At 35.0% G+C, this 13692-nt stretch overlaps 1 pseudogene; it reads left to right on the top strand.

Annotated features, from left to right (window-relative positions):
- Window positions 1–6632: 6632 nt before the first annotated feature.
- LOC114399742 lies at window positions 6633–13336 on the top strand (annotated as a pseudogene).
- Window positions 13337–13692: the final 356 nt, after the last annotated feature.

Raw genomic sequence — 13692 nt, 5'->3', positions numbered from 1 at the left:
TGCAATGATGCAGCTTATGATATCTGTATATTGGATATCTATATTGCAAACCAGGTTGAGACCACGGGTATGTAAAAATATACATATACTGATCTAAACATGCAAATCAATTTAAATGACATATTTAGATCAAACAGTGGAAATTAAAAATATTACGAGCATACCTCCAGCCATTGCAAATTGAACGGGAAGCGGTGCACACACGAACCTGAAAGACAGTTTTGTTCTTCCAGACCCTTACTCACTCTGAATAGATGGTGTATTTTTTTTTTAATAGAGAACTGAGTTTGGTGATACAAAACTGAGAGCACCCCATCCTATTTATAGAGTCTGTCCATCACAGAGCTCAACTTGTTATCAGAACGTGAGATAGGAAGTTATCAGTACGTGGGATAAAGGACGGGTACATGATTTGTTACTGAAGGTGGTTGCAAATATATTTGCAAAGATATGGGTTGAATGTGGATGGAAAATGGACCAGATTCAAAATAACTAAATTTTCCAAAATAATAAAATATAAAGAGAACGTGCAATGTGAATGTAACGTGTGCTTCCAACATTCTCCCACTTGGTCCATTTAACCCAACATCAACCATAACAAGAAACATAATATATGAGTCATGGCGATAGGTCCTCTGATGATGAGTAGTATCTTCCATGTACCACAATATATCAAGTCTCTCAACACTAGCTCTCAACTTAATGAATAAACCATATGTTTATTCTATATCTAAACCGAATGATTTTTCTCGAAATAAATAAATATGTGCACAAAACCATATGAGAAAATATCTAATTGAATAAGAGTTTCATTGAAAATAACAAATGTACGTACAATGAAATTACATCATGGAACCAAGTCCCATTCGTACTACATGATCCTTAAAATTCTTTGGTGGCATGCCTTTAGTTAAAGGATCAACAATCATTAACTCAGTGTTGACGTGTTCAATGACCACTTTCTTTTCTTTAACATGTTCTCTTATGGCTAAGTACTTGATGTCGATGTGCTTACTTCGACTTCCACTTTTGTTGTTTTTAGCCATAAACACTATAGCAAAGTTGTCACAATACAACTTTAATGGCCTAGAAATAGAGTCCACAACTCTTAGGCCAGACATGAAACTCTTCAACTATACACCATGCGAGGTAGCCTCAAAACAAGAAACGAACTCAGCCTCCATAGTGGAAGTAGCAGTCAAGGTTTGTTTGGCACTTCTCAAAGATACAGCTCCACTGGCTAACATAAAAATATAACCAGATGTTGATCTTCGTGAATCAACGCAACCAGCAAAGTCTGAGTCGGAGTAGCCAATCACTTCCAGACAATCAATTTGTCTGTACATGATCATGTAATCCTTTGTTCCTTGAAGATATCTCATCACTTTCTTTGCAGCTTTCCAGTGGCCAATACCTGGATTACTTTGATATCTTCCCAAGACTCCAACAGCGAATGCAATATCAGGTCTAGTGCAAACCTGAGCATACATAAGGCTTCCAACTGCTGAAGCATATGGAATATTTTTCATGTGTTCCCGCTCAAAATCATTTTTGGGGCATTGACTCAAAGCAAGTTTGTCACCCTTCACAATGGGAGCTACACTTGGTGAACAATCTTTCATATTAAATCTCTCTAAAACTTTGTTGATATAGGTTTCTTGAGACAAGCCTAAAATGCCTCGAGATCTTTCTCTATGGATCTTTATGCCTATGACATAAGATGCCTCTCCCATATCCTTCATATCAAAGTTCTTTGAGAGAAATTGTTTCACCTCATATAGCATACCCTTATCATTAGTCGCAAGCAGAATATCATCTACGTATAATACAAGGAAACAAATCTTACTCCCACTGACCTTCTGGTATATACAGTGATCCATGAGATTCTCTTCAAAGCTAAATGAAGAAATGACCTCATGAAATTTTAAATACCATTGGCGGGAAGCTTGTTTCAATCCATAGATGGACTTATTAAGCTTGCAGACTAAGTGCTCACCAACACTAGATAAGAATCCCTCAGGTTGTTTCATGTAAACCTCTTCTTCTAGATCACCATTCAGGAACGCCGTTTTCACATCCATTTGATGCAACTCAAGATCAAAATGAGCTACTAATGCCAAAATTACTCGAAGAGAGTCTTTCTTAGATACAGGGGAAAAGGTCTCTCTGTAATCGATTCCTTCTCTTTGAGTGAATCCTTTAGCAACAAGTCTTGCCTTATGTCTCTCAATGTTGCCTTCTGAGTCTTTCTTTGTTTTGAAGACCCATCTACATCCGATGGCCTTTACACCAACAGACAACTCAACGAGATCCCAAACTTGGTTAGATGCCATAGAATCCATCTTATCTCTCATAGCATTATACCACAAATTTGATTCCTTAGAACTCATGGCTTGTGAAAACGTCTCAGGATCATTTTCGGCTCCAATGTTGTAGTCTGATTCTTGTAGGTACACTACATAATCACTAGAAATTGCTGTCTTTTTTATTGTAGTAGATCTTCTTAAAGTTGTTTGGTCATCTTGCTGAGGAACTTGTTCAACTGGTTCTTCACTAGTTTGTTCAATATCATCATGTTGTTCCTCACAAACAACTTGATCTACATGATCACTTTCAACAGCTTGTGGAACTTCAATCACTGGTTGTCTAACACCCATTTTAACTTGAGGGGTGAGAATGACTACCAACCTATTACTTGTCCCAGAAGGTTCAGCTTCATAGTGATCCCTTTAAGAAGAAATGTTCTGAAATTGATCACTCCCACTGATCAAGTCATTTTCAAGAAACTTTGCATTCCTTGATTCCACAATCCTAGTGTTGTGGGATGGACAATAGAACCTATACCCTTTAGACCTTTCAGCATATCCAATGAAATACCCAGTAATAGTCTTAGGGTCTAGTTTCTTCTCTTGTGGATTATAAATTCTTACTTCAGACGGGCATCCCCAAACACGTATATGTCGCAAACTTGGTTTCCAACCCTTGAATAACTCAAAAGGTGTCTTTGAGACAGCCTTGGTTGGAACTCGATTTAATATATATGCAGCCGTCTTAAGAGCATCAATCCACAAAAATTGAGGAAGCTTTACATTACTCCTCATGCTTCTCACCATGTCTAATAAGGTTCGATTTCTTCGTTCTGCCACACCATTCTGATCCGGAGAACCAGGCATAGTGTATTGGGCAACAATCCCATGTTCTTGAAGAAATTTCGCAAATGAACCTGGTGCTTGTCCATCCTCTGTGTATCTACCATAGTACTCCCCACCTCTATCTGATCTCACGATCTTAATTTATTTTCCACATTGTTTCTCAACTTCAGCCTTAAAAACTTTAAAGGCATCTAAAGCTTCATTCTTAGAATGAAGTAAGTAGAGATACATATATCGTGAATAATCATCTATAAAGGTTATGAAGTATTTCGGACTATTTGCATCCATGTCTGGACAACATATGTCTGTATGTATGATGATTTCTAATAAATTAGAACTCCTCTTTGCACCCTTTTTAGGCTTGTTAGTTTGCTTACCCTTAATGCAATCTACACAAACGAAATCCAAAGTACTAAGTACTCCTTCATTTACTAATCGCTTGATTCTCTCAATAGAGATATGTCCTAATTTCCGGTGCCACAACATAGAGGATTCTTCATTCTCAATACATCATTTTAACCCAACAGAAACGTGCATAGAAGTAGCGTCATTTTTCAATTCAATCGAATAAAGACCATCAACCAATTGACCACAACCAATAATTTCAGATTTATTTAGTAAATTAAAACCAAAGTCTGTAAAATTAAAATAAAATCCCAAAGGTGCAAGTTTAGAAACAGAAATTAAGTTTTTACAGAAACTAGGAACATAAAAAACTTTCTCCAAATGTAATTTAAAGCCACTACTTAAAACTAAGACGCACGTTCCAATGGCCTCTACATGCGAGCTCATCCTACTCCCTAAGTAGATGCACTGCTCACTTCCCACTGGCTTCCTTAGGCTTTCCTTACCCTGCAAGGTATTAAAAACATGGATTGTAGAACCAGAGTCAATCCACCATGTATTATGATTCACATTAATCATATTAGATTCATAACAAACGAAAGTCAATGTTGTACCTTTCTTCTCAAACCAACTTTTAAATTTGGGACAGTCCTTCTTCATGTGTCCTTTCTTTTTACAGAAGAAACACTTTGACTCCTTTTTAATTGTTGGTTGAGTCGGAATCTTTCCTTTATTGGTGCCTACAGACTTCTTCCTATCCTTTCCAGAAGTAGAAGTAGTCAAATTTACCTTCTCACTCTCTTCCATTATCAATCTCTCCTCTTCTTGAACACACATGGTCATCAATTCATTAATAGACCATTTATCCTTATGTGTGTTGTAAGAGATTTTGAAGGGTGTATATTGTTGAGGTAGGGTGCACAAAATGAAATGTACCAGGAAGGATTCAGACATGGTAACTTCCAGGGTTTTCAACTGAGCCACTATGTCCCTTAAGCGCATGATATGTTCACGCACACCTCTCGTTCCAGTAAGCTTAATGGAAGAGAATTGCATAATGAGTGTGCTAGCAAGCGACTTCTCAGAGGTCGTAAACTGTTCATCAATGGCTTTCAACAGATCTCTGACCTTATCATGCTGGTCAACTGAACCCTGGATACTAGTTGATATGTTGGTTTTTATGAACATAACGGAGAGACGATTAGATCTCTCCCACTTTTCATAAAGATCAACAACATCAGGTTCGCTAGTTTCAGTAATAGCCGGTGGCTCATCCTTCCTTATAGCATAGTCAATATCCATCCAGCCCAAATGAAGGAGAACTCTTTCCTTCCAAACCTTATAATTATCACCTTTCAAAATGGGAAGGTCACAAGAAATATTCATAGATTGTGAAACTGCAAACAAACACACATGCTCATTAAGAAAATTTGAGACTAAACAAATGCATGTTTTGCCAATGTAAATCATGTCTCAATATATGAATCTAGTGACACAAAACTTGCCTGTGGGCTAAAGTCCTACTCAATTAGATTTATCATGCAACTTTATGATAAAACTATTAAATCATGTTCTTTTCCTTAATTCTTGTGGGTAAATTAAGAAACATAATTTAATATTTTATATTAATTAATCACACAAATATAACAAAATTCCTGTGGGTAGATTTCATCACATTACATATGATTAATCACAATTAATATTTCTAATGTGATTATAAATTTAGCATATAATTTTACTCAATTAAAGATGCTGTGGCTATTCTCCAATTTAATAAAATTATATTAATCACTTAACATTCAAAAATAATCATTGCATAAACATACTTAATAATGCAAATGTGCTCAATATTGAATCATAAAAATTACATGTATACCAATTCAAAATAACATTACACGTATATTCATTCAACATGTAATAAACTTTAAAGGATTAAATCCAATTAATACCAGTATTTAACATAATATTGCATGTTAAGCATAACTTAGAGACACACAATTTTAAACAGTTTGTGCATAAATGATTTATCCTTCAGAAGTTATAAATACACATGAACTGCACCCAATAAACAATTAAATTACAATAGCTTAACGGCAAAGGAAGTCCGTTCATGCTTGCAAGGCAAGGGTTCAAAGCCAACCCAAAACGTTTTCGCGTTCCTGGATTTAGCTACAACTAGATGTCTAGCATGAGAGGCATAAGTTTATTTTGAAATTTTTATAAGAAAAATGTTAAAATATTTGAGTAACATTATATTATTACGATATAGTTAAGATAAATATTATGAATTTGGGTATAAAAGTTGAGAGTTTACAATGGTATATTTATATCAGTAATTTAAATAACGTTAAATTGATCTATGTGTATTCATATATACTTTTACAAATTTTTAATTTGGTACTTAAATTTTTTATTTCTTTTAATTAGGTTATTGTACTTTTTTTTCAATTGGATGCTCAACTCTAGTTGTCATCATAAAAAATTAATCCCAAACATCTCATTAGAGATGCAGAAAATGGACTGATGTTTTTGTAGGGTTATAAGCAGACGAGTGAGTCCTCTCCTTATTATTCATCAACTGTAAGATACATTCTTCCATAGGTATAAAAATTCATAGAATATAACAATTATAAGGCTAAAATTTGTTTTAGCTTAACTTCTAATAAATTAATCAATTTTATGTTTTTTTAATTTTTTTGTATTATTTTCTTAATAAAATAATAACTTAACATTTTTTTTTTATGTATGATAAATTTGTAAATTTTATCTTTGTTCCCAGCCCGCAAAAGGCAACTTTGTTGCAGTGAAAGAGACCCCTTTGCATAGTAGCAAAAGACTTCACACCTGTCTAATCCATAGAGCTACATAGGTCGGATACAGTTCTAAAAATAACATGTTACGGGTTGGTCTGCCAATTGAGTTTTTTTTAGCTCGAATGTAACCTGACCACATATATTGACATTCTTATTTGAATGAATATGATTACTTTGATTAATAAAACTTTGCTTCTAACGTAAAGAAAACAAAATTTCTACTATTTTTAGAACAAGCTAGATGCAAATATTTGTCCCGAAAAAATATATATTATCAAGTGACAAACAGAAGAGAGACTAAAACAAAAAAAAAAGTTATCTAAAAAGAAAACAATATATATAATAAATAATATAATAAAGAAAAGAAAAAATACAAAAAAAAGAGTAAAAATAAGGTAAAGAAAATGAAAAATACATATGTTTATGAGTAATTTATTTGCCCCCAGTAAGAAGTGGATGCATATTCTTTAGCTTATCTCAACCTCCTCTGACACTCTTCACACCACAAGAAAAATTAGCCATGAGTTACACTGCAGAGAGAAAGCCACATGCAGTTTTAACCCCATATCCAGCTCAAGGCCATATCAATCCATTGTTCAGAATAGCAAAGTTACTTCATCTTAGAGGCTTTCACATAACCTTTGTAAACACTGAATACAACCACAAACGCTTGCTCAACTCAAGGGGCTTCAAGTGCTTCATTTTGAGACTATTCCAGATGGTCTTCCCCTCACAGATGAAGATGCTGATGTTACTCAAGACATAGTGTCCCTTTGTAAATCAGTGATAGAGAACATGCTCATACCCTTTCGTGAACTTCTTGCTAGACTTCATGATTCTGACACTGCTGGCCTTATTCCTCCAGTTACGTGCTTGGTTTCTGATGTTGGCATGGCTTTTACTACACAAGCTGCTGAAGAACTTGCACTCCCTATTGTTTTGTTTCCATCAGCCAGTGCTGGTTCCTTATTGTCTTGTTTGCACCTCCGTGCTCTTATTGATAAAGGTCTTATACCACTAAAAGGTATCAATTTAAGTTCTTTCTATTAGATATTAATTAGAAAAATAATAATAGCAAGTTTTATGAGTCTTAAATTGTGGAAGATGAAAGTTGTAAAGTTGTAAGTTACAAAGTCTTGAATAAGCAATTATGTGAGCATTCAGTATTCTTGAATAAGCAAATTATGTGAGTCGTCACTCTATTCTAGTATAAATAGGGGATCATACTCTTATATTTTGTATGGCAAATGAAATAAAATCTTCTTCTTCTTCCAACAAAGTGGCATCAGAGCTTGAGTTCTAGAGTGTTGAGAGAGAAACACTTTGTGAGTTGAGAGATGGCAAGCAATGACTTGAGTATGTTTCAATTCCCTCGTCTTACCAAAGAGAATTATGATAATTGGTGTCGTCGCATGAAAGCCTTGTTAGGTTCTCAAGATGCATGGGAGATTGTAGAGAAAGGTTATACCCAACCTCAAAATGAGACTATTTTGTCACCAAATGAGAAGGAGACTTTGTTGAAGTCGAAGAAGAAGGATCAACAAGCACTTACTTTCATTCATCAAGGTTTGGATGAAGCTATGTTCGAGTTGGTGTCAAATGCAACCACATCTAAAGAAGCATGGGAGATTTTGAAAACCTCCCTTGAAGGTGTTGATAAGGTAAAAAAGGTGCGCCTACAAACTCTACGTAGAGAGTTTGAATCATTGCATATGAAGGAATCCAAATCTATCTCAGATTTTGGCAACAAGGTGTTGGCTATTGTGAACTAAATGAAGCGTTACGGAGAAAATATGGAAGATGTTCGTGTAGTGGAAAAGATCCTTCGCTCCTTAATCGCTAAATTTGATTATGTGGTTTGTGCTATTGAAGAGTCTAAGGATTTAGACTCAATGACCGTAGACCAATTGATGGGTTCTCTTCAAGCCTATGAAGAAAGGTTCAATAGAAGACATGATGAGCCATTGGAGCAAGTCCTCAAAGCCAAAGCTTTTTTGAAAGAAAATGGAGGAGAAAGTAGTCAAAGAGCACGTGGACGTGGAAGAGGACGTGGTCATGGCCAAGGAAGAGGAGGAAGAGGAGATCGTGATAATTTTGACAATAATGAATGGAGGAGCCATCAATCCACTAGAAGTCGTGGAAGAGGAAGAGGAAGAGGTAGAAACAATTATGAAAAAGCATATGAAAGGAGGTATGATAAATCTAATGTCGAATGTTTTAATTGTCATAAATATGGCCATTACTCTTGGGAGTGTAGAACAAATGTTGAAAAGAAGGTCAATCTTGTTGATGATAAAGAAGATAAAGAAGTTGAAGAGCCAACACTACTACTATCACTTAATAATGGTGAGAAGGAAGACAAATGCTTATGGTATCTTGACAATGGAGCAAGCAATCACATGTGTGGATGCAAAGAGAAATTTGTGGAACTTGATGAGAAGGTGAAAGGAAATGTTTCTTTTGGAGATTCTTCCAAGGTGCAAATCCAAGGAAAAGGAACCATTTTAATTTCTTTAAAAGATGGTGCTCACAAATTAATCACGGATGTTTACTATGTTCCTAAACTAAAAAGCAATATTTTGAGTTTGGGACAACTTGTTGAAAAGGGGTATGAAATTCATATGAAAGATTGTTGTTTATGGCTTCGAGATCAAAATTCTAATTTGATTGCCAAGGTGTTTTTGTCAAGAAATAGAATGTTCACTTTGAACATTAAAACCAATGAAGCAAAATGTTTGAAGGCTAGCATAAAAGATGAATCATGGTGTTGGCATATGAGATTTGGGCACTTGAATTTTGAAGCACTAAAATCCTTAGGAGAGGAGAAGATGGTGAAAGGGACTCACATCAACCATCCTAATCAATTGTGTGAATCATGTCTCCTTGGAAAGCATGCAAGAAGGAGTTTTCCAAAAGAAGCTAATTCAAGAGCAAAGGAGTCTCTCCAACTTGTTTACACTGATGTGTGTGGCCCAATCAATCCTCCTTCATGTGGTAACAATAAATATTTCTTGCTTTTTATTGATGATTATAGTAGAAAGACTTGGGTTTATTTTCTAAAGCAAAAATCTGAGGCATTTGTAGTTTTTAAAAATTTTAAAGCTCTTGTGGAAAAGGAGAGTGGTTATGTAATCAAAGTTCTAAGATCCGATAGAGGTGGCGAATTCACATCAAAAGAATTTAATGAATTTTGTGAAAAATATGGGATTCGTTGCCCTCTAACGGTTCCTAGATCTCCACAACAAAATGGGGTAGCGGAGAGAAAAAATAGAACTATTCTTAATATGACTAGATGTATGTTGAAGGCTAAAAATATGCCAAAGGAATTTTGGGCCGAAGCTGTTGCATGTGCCGTTTATTTGTCCAATCGCTCCCCAACAAAGAATGGTCTCCATGTGGGCAACCGGTGCAAACACTTCATCATAATCAACTCCATATTGTTGCTTATAGCCTTTAGCTACAAGTCTTGCTTTGTGTCTCTCAACCTCTCCTTTTGCATTCTTCTTGATTTTGAACACCCATTTGACTCCAATTGCTTCATGACCTTTGGGAAGGCTTGATAACTCCCAAGTGTTGTTCTTCTCAATGGCTTTGATTTCTTCTTCCATGGCTTGTCTCCACCTTTTGTCTTTCATTGCTTCATCAAAGTTTAAGGGTTCACTGTCAACAAAAAGACAAAACAAATCATTTATAACTTCAGTTTCATCATATAATTCTTGAATATTTCTCATTCTTCCAGCTCTTTCACCAACTCCTTCAACCAATGAAGCCTCATCATCTTCCGAAGGGAGTTCAAGTGAAAGACCAAGAAGAATGAGAAATATTCATGAATTATATGATGAAACTGAAGTTATAAATGATTTGTTTTGTCTTTTTGTTGACAGTGAACCCTTAAACTTTAATGAAGGAATGAAAGACAAAAGGTGGAGACAAGCCATGGAAGAAGAAATCAAAGCCATTGAGAAGAACAACACTTGGGAGTTATCAAGCCTTCCCAAAGGTCATGAAGCAATTAGAGTCAAATGGGTGTTCAAAATCAAGAAGAATGCAAAAGGAGAGGTTAAGAGACACAAAGCAAGACTTGTAGCTAAAGGCTATAAGCAACAATATGGAGTTGATTATGATGAAGTGTTTGCACCGGTTGCCCACATGGAGACCATTCGTCTTGTTATTTCCTTGGCAGCTCAAATGAAGTGGAGAATTTTTCAGCTTGATGTAAAATCGGAATTTCTAAATGGCTATCTTGAAGAAGATGTCTATGTTGAACAACCAATGGGTTTTGTCATCGAAGGTCAAGAAGGAAAAGTCTTGAAATTGAACAAGGCGTTGTATGGCCTAAAGCAAGCACCGAGGGCATGGAATACTCGCATTGACAAGTACTTCCAAGATAATGGGTTTGTTCGTTGTCAAAATGAGTATGCTCTTTATGTTAAAACTTTTAATAATAGTGATGTCTTATTTATTTGTCTTTATGTGGATGACCTTATCTTTACTAGCAATAACCCAAATTTGTTTGAAGACTTCAAGAAGTTCATGTCTCGTGAATTTGATATGACAAATATGGGACTCATGTCATATTACTTGGGAATGGAAGTGAAGCAAACGGAGAATGGTATCTTTGTCTCACAAGAAAGCTACAAAAAAGAAGTGTTGAAGAAATTTAATATGCTTGATTGCAATCCCGTGAACACACCTATGGAAGGTGGCTTGAAGTTATCAAAGTTTGATGAAGGAGAGAAGGTAGACTCCATGGTCTTTAAGAGTCTTGTGGGAAGTTTAAGGTATCTAACCAATACAAGGCTCGATATTCTATATGCGGTGGGAGTTGTGTGTCGCTTTACGAAGGCTCCTACCTCTCCTCATCTAAAAGCCGCAAAAAGAATTCTTCGTTACTTGAAGGGTACAATTGATTTTGGATTGTTTTATTCTCCCTCCAATAACTATAAGCTTGTGGGATTTTGTGATAGTGATTTTTCTAGAGATGTTGATGATAGAAAATGTACTAGTGAATTTGTATTTTTTATGGGTGATTTTGTTTTTACATGGAGTTCTAAGAAGCAAGGCATTGTGACACTTTCTACTTGTGAAGCCGAGCATGTAGCTGCAACTTCTTGCACATGTCATGCCATTTGACTAAGAAGATTGTTGGAGGAACTTCAGTTGTTGCAAAAGGAAAGCACAAAGATCTATGTTGATAATAGATCTGCACAAGAGCTTGCCAAGAATCCGGTGTTCCATGAACGAAGTAAGCATATAGATACAAGGTATCATTTCATTAGAGAGTGCATTACCAAGAAAGAAGTAGAATTGACTCATGTGAAAACTCAAGATCAAGTTGCGGATATTTTCACCAAGCCTCTCAAATTTGAAGATTTTCGAAGATTGCGAGCAAGACTTGGTGTGCAGAAGAATTTTTCCAATTAAGGGAGGATGTTAGATATTAATTAGAAAAATAATAATAACAAGTTTTATGAGTCTTAAATTGTGGAAGATGAAAGTTGTAAAGTTGTAAGTTACAAAGTCTTGAATAAGCAATTATGTGAGCATTCAGTATTCTTGAATAAGCAAATTATGTGAGTGGTCACTCTATTCTAGTATAAATAGGGGATCATACTCTTGTATTTTGTGTGGCAAATGAAATAAAATCTTCTTCTTCTTCCAACACTTTCTACATGCATGAACATGAGCAATATTCAGATTCACTACTGTAAACCGAGGAACTCATTTTAGAGGGCAAAGTAATTAAGTAATCATAATCGTTGATGAACAAATCTACTATCAATGATATATGTGAATGCTGACAAATCAAGCATATGTTGGAATCTGAATTATTGATTTTCACAGTGAAAATGCAATCACTACTTTAACTTTGTTTAGTTTAGAGGATTCAAATTCAAGTAACTCTAGCGTGAATCATTGAATCCATTAGCTAAGACCAATCAAAAGCTTAATATACATTGAAATAAAAAAAAGACTTATGATCACTTATTTGGTCCAACTTTTTTTGTTTTTCGAAAAGCTTAATTTTTTTAAAGGTTGAATCTTTAATTTTTGAAAAATGATACAATTTGATCATTTTCGTCCAAATTGACATAACACTGTTGAGTTTATGATAGGACAAATGGACACAATTACACCATTTTTTTAAAATTACGATACCAAATGGAACCGTTGTGAAAATTAAGAAAACAAATCAAATCATTTATTGATAGTGGGACGAAATTGAACAAAATAATTAGTTTGACCAAATAAGCAATTAAGCCAATAATAATTGAAGGTAACAATGTTCATGCAAAATTTGCTTTTATGTTAATATATATATATTTTTTACTGGTTGTCACTAGCTGACATGCTAATGCAGAAATTGCTCTTTTGTATATTATATGTATGTATTCATTTTAGAACTTGGCTATTGGCATTCTTAATTATTACTATAGATGAGAGTTACTTGACAAATGGGTATTTGGAAACAAAAGTTGACTGGCTGGTATGAAAAGCTTTAGACTGAAGGACCTGATTGACATTATACGGACAACAGATCCAAATGACTTTATGGTAGAATTTTTCATTGAACTGGCAGATAATTGCACAGAGGCTCTGCTATTGTTATAAATACTTCTGATGAACTTGAGAGTGATGCATTGAATGCTCTCTCATCTATGTTCCCTTCTCTTTACCCCATTGGGCCTCTCCCATCATTTTTAAATCAAACTCCATAGAACCACTTGGAATCTTTAGGTTCCAATCTTTGGAAGGAAAACACGGAGTGCCTTGGATGGCTTGAATCTGAGGAACCAAAGTCTGTTGTTTATGTGAATTTTGGTAGCATCACGGTTTTGTCTCCGGAGCAACTTTTAGAGTTTGCTTGGGGTTTGGCCAACAACAAAAGGCCCCTTTTGTTGATCAAAAATGAATTTGGTTTTCTTTTTCGGAAATGCTATACTGTGATAATTCATTGGTTTTCTTCTCTTGAATTTGGTTTTTTGTGAAGCAAAAATGATGCATCGGTTAGCAGTGATTGTTATATTTAACACAAAAAGCTACCTATTACAATGTATTAATGAATGGCAGCTAAGAAAAAGTTTAATAAATAATAAAGATCAAATAGTCTTCTGATACAATGATCCAGCTTCTGACATCTCTAGATAGCAAATCAGGTGGAGGTCACCGCTAAGCTGATACTGACTGTGTTGCAATGTATTACGTTTTGCTTGTATCATTATTATAGTTAGGGTTTAACAACAATGATTTTTCATTTATAGCTAAGATTTATGAAATTAAAAGAATGCTTAAGCACAAGTTCTTTTTATCTGTATTGAAGAGTATGAAACAATATAAAGTGCTAATACATATTCCCTGACACATTTTTGCTGTCACGTATT

Source organism: Glycine soja, chromosome 19 (assembly GCF_004193775.1).
Source record: "Glycine soja cultivar W05 chromosome 19, ASM419377v2, whole genome shotgun sequence".
NCBI lineage: Eukaryota > Viridiplantae > Streptophyta > Magnoliopsida > Fabales > Fabaceae > Glycine > Glycine soja.
Note: the sequence above shows the minus strand (reverse complement) of the source record. Positions and strands in the feature narration are given on the sequence as shown.